Source organism: Glycine soja, chromosome 20 (assembly GCF_004193775.1).
Source record: "Glycine soja cultivar W05 chromosome 20, ASM419377v2, whole genome shotgun sequence".
In the NCBI taxonomy this organism is placed as follows: Eukaryota; Viridiplantae; Streptophyta; class Magnoliopsida; order Fabales; family Fabaceae; genus Glycine; species Glycine soja.
This window is the reverse complement of record NC_041021.1, coordinates 8,377,658-8,390,951: the sequence shown is the minus strand read 5'-3', so window position 1 is coordinate 8,390,951 and position 13,294 is coordinate 8,377,658.

Genomic DNA, 13,294 nt, shown 5'->3' with positions numbered 1-13,294 from the left:
AGATAAATGGCAGCGGAATGGAGAAGGAAGAGAGAGAGGAGACGCCACTTCAAGGAGAAGATGAGTCTAGAAGAAGCTCACCACCATAGGAGGCCATGGATAAGAGCTTGGAGGAAGAAGGAGATGAATGAAGGGAGAGGGAGAGAAGAGCACGAAATTTTGTGCTCAAAAGGAGCTCTGAAATCTGAAGTTAATATTCAAATGATCAAAGTTGAAAAAAATACACACACATGACCTCTATTTATAGCCTAAGTGTCACACAAAATTGGAGGGAAATTCAAATTTCACTTGAATTTGAAATTGAATTTGTGGAGCCAAACTTTGGAGCCAAAATTTCACTAATTATGATTAGTGAATTTTAGTTATGGTTCAGCCCACTAATCCAAGATCAATTCCAAGATTCTCCACTAAGTGTGCTTAGGTGTCATGAGGCATGAAAAGCATGAAGGACATGCACAAAGTGTGACTATATGATGTGGCAATGGGGTGTAGTAAGCAAATGCTCACCTCCCCCTCTAAAATTTAATTGGATTGGGCTTCTACCAATTCAATTAAATTTATTTCCAGCCACACACATCAAATATCCACTTAGTGCATGTGAAATTACAAAACTACCCCTAATACAAAAACTAGTCTAGGTGCCCAAAAATACAAGGGCTGAAAAATCCTATATTTCTAGGGTACCCTACCTACAATATGGAGCCCTATATACAAGGACCAAATATAATGACATCCTAGTCTAATATGTACAAAGATAATTGGACCCAACCTTGGCCCATGGGCTCAGAAATCTACCCTAAGGTTCATGAGAACCCTAGGGCCTTCTTCAGCAGCTCTAGCCCAATCTTCTTGGAGCCTCTTGCTCATGGTTCTTGTGATTGGTCCCTTCCTAGGGAGGATTGCATCAGTCTGTTTGAAGGTTCATGTGATGAAGGAAAGGAGACCTGAGAAAAAGGTTCTGGAAGTAGGAACCTTGTTGGACCCTGGATAATATGAAGATGCATCAAGCTAATGACATTAAAAGAGCTCTTGTTGGGAGGCAACCCAATCATTTTTAATTTTTTCTTTCTTGCATTTAGCTTGGGATAATTTCTTGTGATTGTATGTGATTTAAGCTTGTTTAGTATTGAGAAAAGGGGTTTTTAAGCTCATGTGGAGAGATGGATAGAAAAGACTTAGAAATGTTTTTCCAGTTGTCCATCCACTACGCGCAACCCTTGTGCTAAGCGCCATGTCTTCACCCGCTAAGCCTGAGCTTGCTCGCGCTAAGCGCATAGACCCCTGACCAGTTGGCTGAATAGTTTAGCTAAGCGCACATCACTGCGCTAAGCCCAATATATTCACTAGAATTGAACTTCAAGAAGTGGGCTTAGCGAGGATGATGCGCTAAGTGCCACTCCTTCTGATGCAATCCTACCCCGCAAGGACATTGGATAGAAAAATCCAAGTAGATTGGGCCAGAGATGCAAGAGAAGGCCCTAGGGTTTTTATGAGCCTTAGGGTAGATTTCGGGCCCATGGGCTAAGTACGAGCCCACTTATCTTTGTAAATATTAGATTAAGGTTTCATTATTTTTGGGCCTTGTATTTAGGGCTCCATAATGTAGGTAGAGTACCCTAGAAATATAGGATTTTTCAACCCTTGTATTTTAGGGCACCTAGACTAGTTTTTGTATTAGGGGTAGTTTTGTAATTTCACATGCACTAAGTGGATATTTGAAGTGTGTGGTTGGAAATAAATTTAATTGAATTGGTAGAAGCCCAATTCAATTAAATTTTAGAGGGGGAGGTGAGCATTTGCTTACTACACCCCATTGCCACATCATATAGTCACACTTTGTGCATGTCCTTCATGCTTTTCATGCCTCATGACACCTAAGCACACTTAGTGGAGAATCTTGGAATTGATCTTGGATTAGTGGGCTGAACCATAACTAAAATTCACTAATCATAATTAGTGAAATTTTGGCTCCAAAGTTTGGCTCCACAAATTCAATTTCAAATTCAAGTGAAATTTGAATTTCCCTCCAATTTTGTGTGACACTTAGGCTATAAATAGAGGTCATGTGTGTGCATTTTTTTCAACTTTGATCATTTGAATATTAAACTTCAGATTTCAAAGCTCATTTGGGGAACAAAATTTCGTGCTCTTCTCTCCCTCTCCCTTCATTCATCTCCTTCTTCCTCCAAGCTCTTATCCATGACTTCCTATGGTGGTGAGCTTCTTCTAGACTCATCTTCTCCTTGAAGTGGCGTCTCCTCTCTCTCTCCCTTTCTCCATTCCGCTGCCATTCATCTTCCAAGAAGTAAAGGAATCCATTGATGAAGAAGATCCTAGGCCTACAAGCTCCAATGGAGCTTGCATCAAGTGGTAATCAGAGCACAAGAGCTTCAAGTAGGTGCTCCTTAAACCTCCATTAATTTTTTTCTTTACCTTCTCTTCCATTGTTGTTTCATCATTTTTCTCCATGTATCTCCTCACATGTCTTGTTCTAAATGTTAACATGATTCTTTAGAGTTTCCACCGATTAAACTTGCTATAGAAACTAGATTTGATTTTCTATGGTTCAAATTTCTTGTTCTTGTTCTTGAACCATGAATTGTGTTGAGTTTAGGTTCCTTTGAGTTTTGTCTTGTTATTTTTTGTGGCTGAAACCTAAACCATAAAATTCTTACAAAAATATTAAAGTAGAAGAAAACCTCAAAAATCTAGAGTGACTTGTTCACCTATTGTAGTTTTGTCATAGAAGTCATGTCTAGTCATGAAACTTGTCACATAAGATTTCTTATGTTGTGCTGAATTTTATTTTCTTGTTTCTTTGTCTAACTCATTTGTTCATGAGTGTATGAAATTATTTTAGCCTATTATTTGATTTAAGTCAAATCTTTCATGTTAATTAGTCCTTAACATGTTCATGCAAAATTCTTAGAGAGTCTTTGATTGTGAACCTTTTCTTGAACTTTTAGGTTTCCTTATGATTGTGTCTATTGTGAATTTGAGTTTTGGTGATTGAATTGCTGGCTGAAATGTTGATCCTAAGTGAATATTGAACTCCTAAAACTGTGGTAAACAATCCTAGTGAGTTCAACATACATAGGAAGGTTGAAAGTAAGCCCAAGGCAATGAATATACCATGCTTAAAGAAACAAATCCTTTCCAAGGTGGAGGGGATGATGCAATCCTACCCCCCAAGGGTATTGGATAGAAGACTCCAAGAGGCTTGGGCTAGAGCTACTAAAGAAGGCCCTAGGGTTCTCATGAACCTTAGGGTAGATTTTTGAGCCCATGGGTCAAGGTTGGATCCATTCTTCTTTGTAAATGTTAGAATTGGTTTTTCCTTCTTTTGGGCCTTGTATTTTGGCCATTCAAGTAGTATAGGGTTTTAGCCTTGTATTTCAGGGCATTTTGAGTAGTCTTTGAAATAGGGACTTTTTTTATATTTTCATGTATTTTGGCATGGGGGTGAGCTTAGCTATTATAGGGGGTGTGTGTAGCTAAGCTCTAACTTCTTTAGGAATCTTCTCAAGGAAGCTTCTCAAGGAGGTGAGCTTAGTTATTAGAGGGGTGTGTGTAGCTAAGCTCTAGCTTCTCAAGGAAGTTTTCTCAAAGAAGCTTCTCAAGGAAGTTTTCTCAAGAAAGCTTCTCAAGGAAGCTACCTAGTCTATAAATAGAAGCATGTGTAACACTTGTTGTAACTTTGATGAATGAGAGTCTTGTGAGACATACTTCAAAGTTCCACTTCTCTCCCTCTTTTATTCCTTCAATTTCGTGCTCCCCCCTCTCTCTTTCTCTCCCTCTTTCTTTTCCTCCATTGAAGCATCCTTCCAAGCTTCTTATCCAAGGCTCATCTTGGTGGTGAAGCTCCTTCTTCCATGGCTTATTCCTTAATGGATGGCGCCTCCTCTCACCTCTTTTCCTTTGTCTTCCGCTGCATCTCCATGGTGGAAAATCACCATTAAAGGACCCCATTGAAGCTCAAAGATCCAGCCTCCATAGAAGTCCCACAAGCAAACTTGCATCATGTGGTATCAAGAGCATCTTCATCTAGGTGATGTTCTTTTGCTTCCTCTATCTTTTTGTTCGGTGAATTCTCTTTAATTCCTTGTTCTTCATCTTATTCTCCATGTATATCCTCCATTGTCTTGTGGTTTGGTGTTGTTTATAGTAGATTCAAAAAGAAAATAAACCGATTAAATCTTAGATCTACACTTGTTCTTGCTTTTCTATGGTTCAAATTTTGTAGATCTACTCTTGAATCTTGTTTTTGTGTTGATTTTAGGTTCTATCAATTTTCATTCATAATATTCTTGTGCTGAACCTTTAGATCTAAATTTTGTTCAAAAATATTGATTAGAAAAAAAAAACACAAAAATCTAAGTGTAAATCACTTAATCCATGTTGTCTTAGAGTCATGTTTAGTCATAGTAATTGTCACATTATGTTCTAAGTTTGTGTTGAATTTTATTTTGTTGATTGAATTCTAGATACATTTGTTAATGTATTCTTGTCATTCTTAGCCTATCTTTTGAATTTTGAGTCTAATTCATGCATGTTATTTAGTTCATAACATGTTCTAAATCAATTCCTAGAAGTAGTCTTGTTCTTGAACTTTTTTTTTGCTTTCTAAGTTTCCTACATGGTGCCTATGATGAAGTTGAGTTGTGGTGCTGAGTTGTGGCTGGATTTGTGAATCAAAATAAGTCTTAAGCTATCTTTAATTGTGTTATTCAAGATAATTGAGCATAAGCAAACACAAATTGTAACTATCCAAGCCTTAAGCAACATAAACACTACTCTTGATTTCTAGGTTGAAATCGCTGGTGCTGGCAGCTTGAACATATGAACTTGTATAAATTACTGGGAATTGGTCACTACGTTTTTGAGCTAAAACTTTTACTGAATTTTCTAGACATCTGAAATAAAATTATAAAAAAAGAACCAAGCGATTTGGATTAAAGGAAAAAATAAGAAAAATCTCACAAGTTGGCAGAAAATTCAGTGCCCAGGAAAAAAAAAAGTGAAAGGAAAGTGTGCTTGCTGTTTTGGCTCAAAATTTGTTCTATAATTGGTGCCTATTTTATACCAATCCTAGTTATGAAATTTCAATTGAAAATTATTGTGAAAACAATTGCCAAAACTAGAGGTTTCTTGAGTCTTTTTTTTTAGAGTTTTTCTACTCTACTCTAGAGCCATTCTAGGTTTCTCTTTGAGTCCTAGCTTGCTTTTTTGTGCTTTTCATTGCTTTAATTGTTGAATAATCCTTGGAAATTTGTCTTGTTAAAACTCTTGTTTGTGACCTCATTTAATTGTTTCCTTGCTTGTGAGTTGCCATATAGGGAATTGGAAAGGAGGATTGGTGTCATATCTTGAAGAATTTGAGTAAAGAAGCAAGGGGCCAACCACCTTAAGAGCTATTGGACTAAGAAGCACTCCAAATTGAGTGAAACACTAAAGAGAGAATAGCCACCACAATTGAGGACTTTTTTCTTTGTAATTTTGTAATTGGCAATTTGCTTTGCTTTCAAATTTTGTAACAAAAAAGCCTTTCATTGGAAGTAAGTTGGTAGCCTCCGCTAGGTCACCCTACTTCCATTTGTGTGTAATAATTTTAGGCAATTTCCCCTTAGGATAGTGAGTGTTTTGTTGGGAACCTTAAATGAGGTCATCCAAACACTCTTAGGATCCGCCTAGTTTGCATTTCTTGCACTTTAATTTCTTGCTTATTTTCATAGCTTATTTCCTTTACCTTCCATTGTCAAACCGCCTAGATAGCTTGCCTTTTACCAATTAGTTTTTACCATATCTTTCACACCTCTTTTAGTGTTTATTTTGGCTAGCTTCAACCATAGTTTATTTTACCTTTTGTTTTCAAACCCCCAACAAGAAAGAAACATAACTTAGGAATCAACATGAGTCTTCATTCTTCATCTAGTGTTAATGGTGAGGGTTCTACTCCTAAGGACCCCTTGTATAAGATATTAGATGAGTTGAGATCCCTTAAGTTGTGGAAATAAAAACAGGAGAGAAATGAAAAAGGTAAAAAAAAGAGTGGAAGAAATAAGTCAAGATGAAAGAGAGAAAATAAGAGAGGAAGAAAGAAGAAAAATAAGGAAAGAAATGAAAAGAGAAAAACATGTCTCCTATAGTAGTCATAACTCTTGCAAGAGCCTAAGTGAAGAACTTCGTGACTATTATGAAGGAAGGCATAGGTCACATCTTAGACCTCACTCCCATAGGAGAGAAAATGAAAGAAAGCCTTAAGAGGTTAACATTAAACTCCCATACTTCCATGGGAAGGACAATGTAGAGGCTAATTTAGATTGGGAAATAAGGGTAGAGCAACAACTTAAAAGGAAGTCTACTTCAAAATCTTATGGCTCTCACTCTTATCCAAAGAAAGACCAAGGTCAAGGAATCTTAGGGGTGAGACCTTCTAAGCCCAAAGATGATAAGGGGAAGACAATAGAAAAGCAACCCCTTAAGGCTAGTATGCAAGAGAAGACTAGCTCCATGAAGTGCTTTAAATGTCTTGGAAGAGGACACATTACTTCTCAATGCCCCCCCAAGAAAACCATGATTATGAGGGGCCAAGACATTTATAGTAGCCAAGATGAGGCTACTACTTCACCTTCCTCTAGTAAAAGTGAAGAAGCAAAAGGGGAAGAATCTAGTGAAGAGATCTACCCCCAAGAAGAAGGACAACCTTTAATGGTTAAGGAAGAGTGTAAGGAGGTAAGTGTCTCCTCCAAGAGGTTAGCTAAGAAGGAAAGACATTTTGAAATAAAGACAAATATTAAAGAAATTTCCCTTCTTAGACAACCTCCACATTTTCTCCTTTGTAAAAAGACACTTGTTAGCATTGCCACATCTCTTAGGCTTGAGTTTATTCCTAAAGTAAAGGAGTTGTTGGATGAGGGTTTGGTTCGCAAGAGATTAAATCCTTGTGCTTTGTTGGTGCCCAAAATAGGTATTATTAGGCACCAAATCCCTAAAATAGGTGGTGTGATGAATGCTTTGGGTGGTGCAACACTCTTTTGTAAAATCACTCGTGCACCCAGCATCTTCATGATTTGTGTATATAGGGACTCGTTAGGTAGGTTTGTTCCTATTTTTAGTTTCAATACAAACTTAGGCACTCATATGGGACACCTTAGGTTTGTCATACTTTTTGGTAGGAATAATCAACATGAAAATACAGAAAAAGGTATGTTCTATTGCTTTACTTTTCTTAATTTTTTAAATTGTGATCAAGGGGTTCCCATGAACCTTCAGAGAATAAAGGTCATTCCTGAGTGGCCCGCTCCACCAAGTGTAAGAAAAATTTGGGGCTTCCAAGACTTAACATACTTTTACAAAAGGTTTGCCCCATATTTTTCAATACTTGTAGCACCACTCATTGAGTTGGTGAGGAACCATGTTCCTTCATGGGAAGATGCCCAGGAAATGAGTTTTCAGACCTTACCTTACTTCAACATACTAAACACCACTAATACATATGTTTTTGTTCTTTTTACAGGTGTTGAGGAAAAAAGCCCAGAGTTTCAAGAACCTCGGGATTTGAGGTCAAATCCTTTTCAAGGGGGAGGGAATGATGCAATCCTACCCTACAAGGGAATTGGATAGAAAACTCCAAGTAGATTGGGCCAAAGATGCAAGAGAAGGCCCTAGGGTTCTTATGAGCCTTAGGGTAGATTTCGGGCCCATGGGCTAAGTACGAGCCCACTTATCTTTATAAATATTAGATTAAGGTTTCATTATTTTTGGGCCTTGTATTTAGGGCTCCATAATGTAGGTAGGGTACCCTACAAATATAGGATTTTTCAGCCCTTGTATTTTAGGGCACCTAGACTAGTTTTTGTATTAGGGGTAGTTTTGTAATTTCACATGCACTAAGTGGATATTTGATGTGTGTGGTTGGAAAAAAATTTAATTGAATTGGTAGAAGCCCAATCCAATTAAATTTTGGAGGAGGAAGTGAGCATTTGCTTACTACACCCCATTGCCACATCATATAGTCACACTTTGTGCATGTCCTTCATGCTTTTCACGCCTCATGACACCTAAGCACACTTAGTGGAGAATCTTGGAATTGATCTTGGATTAGTGGGCTGAACCATAACTAAAATTCACTAATCATAATTAGTGAAATTTTGGCTCCAAAGTTTGGCTCCACAAATTCAATTTCAAATTCAAGTGAAATTTGAATTTCCCTCCAATTTTGTGTGACACTTAGGCTGTAAATAGAGGTCATGTGTGTGCATTTTTTTCAACTTTGATCATTTGAATATTAAACTTCAGATTTCAAAGCCCATTTAGAGAACAAAATTTCGTGCTCTTCTCTCCCTCTCCTTTCATTCATCTCCTTCGTCCTCCAAGCTCTTATCCATGGCCTCCTATGGTGGTGAGCTTCTTCTAGACTCATCTTCTCCTTGAAGTGGCATCTCCTCTCTCTCTCCCTTTCTCCATTCTGCTGCCATTCATCTTCCAAGAAACAAAGGAATCCATTGATGAAGAAGATCCTAGGCCTACAAGCTCCAATGGAGCTTGCATCACCTTCCCTGGAAAATTTTATTGTAGCAGTGCTAAGCGCGCTATCCTGAACTAAGCCCCAAATCCATTCTGGAATTGAGCTTTCATAATTGGGCTTAACCGTAGGATGCGCTAAGTGCCAATCCTTCACTGTTTTGAAATTCTTGGAAGTGTGCTTAGCGCGCTTGTTGCGCTAAGCCTGAAATACTTTCTGTAAGTTGAAGCCTGATTTCCCGCTAAGCCTTACATCTCAGGTTAAGCACATATTGTGGAATAAATTTTGAGTTGCAAAAAGCGCTAAGCATAGCCTGCTGCGCTAAGCCCCAGATCCTCTCTGGAATTTGAAACTTCAAGTTGGGCTTAGCGCGTGAGGTTAGGCTAAGCGCTTGGGATTTTAAACTTAAACATCACGTGGGCACGCTAAGCGTAGCTACACGGTAAGTGCTCCCAACAAAAATGCCAAAATAAAATAGAACTGCCATAGGCAGTTGCCTTTACACAAAAAAATTCTTGCTTCCTTTTCGCTGTGCTTACCTTCTACGTGTGTGCAATTTGCTACTATGCTTCAAGCTCTTTCTGCATATTCCTTGCTTCTTCTTGCATTTCATCACAATCCAAGTAAGTAGTGCTTCATTTTCATTTTCATTTTCATGTCTTGAACCTTAGGATAGATGATTTAGTGCTTTTAGTTTGTGTTTCTGTTTAGGTTTAGTGTTTTTAGGATTAGTTGTTAGTTAAGGTAGGTTTAGGGTTTCATTTTAGAGTAATGTAGTTAATTAGGTTAAGTGTTATGGCCCATTAGGGGCCTTGGCTGAAAAGGGGTGAAAACCCCCGAGTAATTTCTGGAAATCACGATGAAACGTACTAAGCACGCCTTCTGCGCTTAGCCTGTTCATCGTAACTGATGAATTTTTAGGTTTCCAGATGATCGCGCTAAGCCCAACCATGTCGCGCTAAGCACATTCATCCTTCTGATGAGTTTCAATGATGAACCCGCTAAGCGCGTCTGTGCGCTAAGCGAGCCTAGTGTTTCAGACACTTAGGATTTTTCAAATTTTTGTTCAGCACTAAGCCTGACCTGTCAGGCTAAGTGCCACTTTGCTTCTGTTTTTCAACCTTTGAATAAGGCTAAGCGCAGCCTGCTACGCTAAGCCCTTGTTATGTTCATAGAGGTTGAGCTAAGCGTGCCCTACTGTGCTAAGCTCAACTCTCTTACTATTTAAAGCTTTTTTAGTTAGGCTATGTGCGCCCTGTGCGCTAAGCCTAAGGGTCATTATGGTGAGGCTAAGCTAAGCGCGCTATCCTGCGCTAAGCTCAGACCCTCTTCTATTTTGAAAATTGTAGATTTAGGCTAAGCCCAGCATGTTGTGCTAAGCCTAATCTGCAGAAAAATATTTTCTGTGTCTTTAGGCTAAGCACGAGTTTATTGCGCTTAGCCCATGAGTAAAATTCTAAAAGGCACACTAAGCCCAGCCTGCTACGCTAAGCGCCCAGTTCAGTTTTTAGTTTTATTTTTCTGTTTTGTTGAAAATAACCCCGATTAATCTTGTTGTTTGATCTTATATTTTCATATGGCTTCAAAGAGAAGAAAATCATCTGCTTCTTCATCTTCCCACATTAGATTTGACAGATCAAGATTCCATTCACAGGAAGCTTGGGACAGATATAATGACATTGTTGTTCCTTGGAAGCTACTGCTAGAGAGAAATGTGGTAATCTACCACACTGAATTTGATGAGTTCAAGGAGGAATTGGAGAGAAGAAAATGGGATGAAGAACTGACTAGCTTTCATGAAGGCAACATTGATGTTGCCATAGTAAAAGAATTTTATGCTAACCTCTATGATCCAGAGGACAAATCACCAAAACAGGTGAGGGCCAGAGGTCATTTGATAAAATTTGATGAAGACCCCTGTGATCATTGAGGAGGGGGAGACATTACCAACCTACTCTAGATTTGCACTCTTGAGGCCTGATCCTCAAGAGTTAGCTGCTAAGCTCTGCATCTCAGGGAGGGGATTTGAGTTGAATGCTGATGGTCAGCCTTTGAAGATCTTAAGGAAGAACATGACCACACTCGCTCAGACTTGGAGTGTTCTTTCTTACTCCAACTTGGTCCCTACCTCCCACACTTCTGATATCACATTGGATCGGGTTAAGTTGATTTATGGCATTATTATGAAGATGGACATGAACATGGGCTACCTCATCTCCCACCAAGATTTCTATCATTGCCCAGCATGACTCCTCTAGGCTTGGATTTCCAACCTTAATCATAGCTTTGTGTAAAGCTAGAGGAGTCACATCAGATTCCAGATCCTTGGAGAGTCTTAGCCCTGCCATTAACTTGGCATATATAAAGAAGAACTGTTGGAATCTAGATGATCCAATAGTGACATTCAGAGGGCCAAGGAAGGCTAGGGGTAAGAGATTTAAGGCTCCCCCTACTTCAGCAGCACCAGATGCTTTTGCTCCTTCTTCATCTACTTTACTAGATCCTTCTACAACAGCACTTTCTTCTTTTACTCCAACTACTCCTGCTCTTATACCAGCTTAGTTTCCAGTTCAGCTCATAGCTTCTTCTGCTCCTGCATCAGATTTTGTGTTTACTCCAGAGATGCTTCACTCTATGATGCAAAGTCTCCACAGAGGGCAGGTCATTATCATGCAGAGTCTCTAGAGCTCAGGCCTACCATCTATTATAAGCACAAATGAGTTTCTGACTCAGGTGGCTTGGCCTGGAGTCCAGCCTTCTTCATCTGGAGGGGATGAGACCTCTGCAACCCAAGAGCCAGAGCAGGCAACAGAGGAGCCAGTTTTAGCAGAGGACTCCTCTTGAGCCTTTTTCATTTGCTGCAGATAAATCTATGGCTCAGGAGGAGGTATCTTCACTAGATCCCATGCCAGAGCCATCCCCTGCACCTATATCTGAGGACATTATGTCATCAGTACCAGCCATGGAGCCAGAGCAGCCCATTCTTCAGGATATACCAGCTGCTCCAGTGCTGGATTTAAATGAAGATCAGCCACAAGATGAGCAGGATGTTTAAATTCTGTTTTGTTTTAATTTCTGCAAATCATGAACAATTTAGTTATTAGTTTTTTAGTTTGCTTTATGTTTCAGTCATTTAAATTCTAGTTATTTTAGTGTTGATTGCTTGTACAAAAAGCTTGTTTGAATAGTGAAATGGTTGAATTTGATATTCAGTGGTGTGTTTTGTTTGAAATGAATGAGAATTGTATGAATTGAGTGGACTGGAATGTATAGACTTTTTTTTTATCAAGCTTGCATCCACTAGAAGAGAAAGAACATGTGATTAGAACTTTGACTGAAAATGTTAGTCAGTTTGTCAGATTGATTGTGAAGGAATGCATTGACTGTGCCCGGTGAGAGTGTGATCCTAAAATTTTGAGAGAAACGACTATCATTTAGTACTGATTTTTGCATGAATCTCTGAAGTATGGACTGAATGCATGAAATTGAGGATGATGAAGGCCATGTTTGATTGTGATAGCCACTTAGCCAACAAGCTGACCATGTGCTTGAATGATTTATCCCTTGCACCCAGTTTGAGCTGAATGAATTATTGATTGATTGAACCTTGAGCCAAAAAGCTGACCATGTGCTTGAATGATTTATCCCTTTCACCCATGTTTGTTTCAACAATGCCTTATTTCTGAATATAACTCTGTCTAATACTAGTTCCCTGAGTTCGATACTCGGATTCATCCGTTTTAGTTTTAAATACTAGACGATCTGGTGTGGTTTCTGCTGAATCAGATTTCCCTTGAACATATTTGTATAAAGGAAAATTGGACCAAAAAGTAACTGCAGGGGAAATTCAACAAAAGGCATTAATTCATTATTTTTTGATTTATTAAATTTTGTTTTTGTTAATATTTGTTTAGTTCATAATTTATTTTCTTCTTCAATTGGTTAACTGCTGTTCCTGCTAGTGTTTGCATGCGTAGATCTTCTACAGGTGAATTGGTTCCATTGGATTTAGAAATTGAAGCCACCTTTAGAAGAAACAACATAGAGAGAAAAAGAAAGCTTTTGCATGACAGAACAGTAGCATTAATCCTTGAAGAGGCTCACTTTTCTGAGTCATCATCTTCTAATTCACCTACATCCAGGGAATCTCAAACAATAGAATTTGAAGCCGAGGTCATTGTCATACCCCAATTTCGTCCGGGGACCTTTGCTTGATGACATGCGACTTTTCTTTGGTCCTTGTGAGGTGCTTGGCACCCATCATTAGGCGATTCGTGAAATTCCGGGACATGCCGAAAAACAAAAGAAAATATTGATGCACAATCTGTAAGGTTCCGTGACACACTGGAAATCAAATGGAAGCATCGTTGCACAATTAGTGAGGTTCCGTAACATTCCGTAAGTCAAAAAGGGGATGATTATGTAATCCACAAGGTTCCGTAACATTACGGAAAGAAAACAAGTATCGTTACAAAATTCGTAAGTTTCCGTAACTTTACGAAAAAAAATCACCAAAAAAAAGCAGAGGAGGTATACTTAGTAAAAATGGGGGTGCAAATAGCAACCAGGCCCACTTGGGCCCTCTAGAAGATTCCTCCAGAAGGCTGTTGCTTCTGGAGGAAGCAACCTGGCTCGCCTGGGCGAGCTGAGCTCGCCTGGGCGAGCTGGGCGGCAACCATCTCCCCTATTTTGCTATAAATAGGGGAGGAAGTGATGAAGAAAAGGGTTCAGCCCCTTAGGCACTTCTCTCTCTTTCAAATTTGCTTGGAA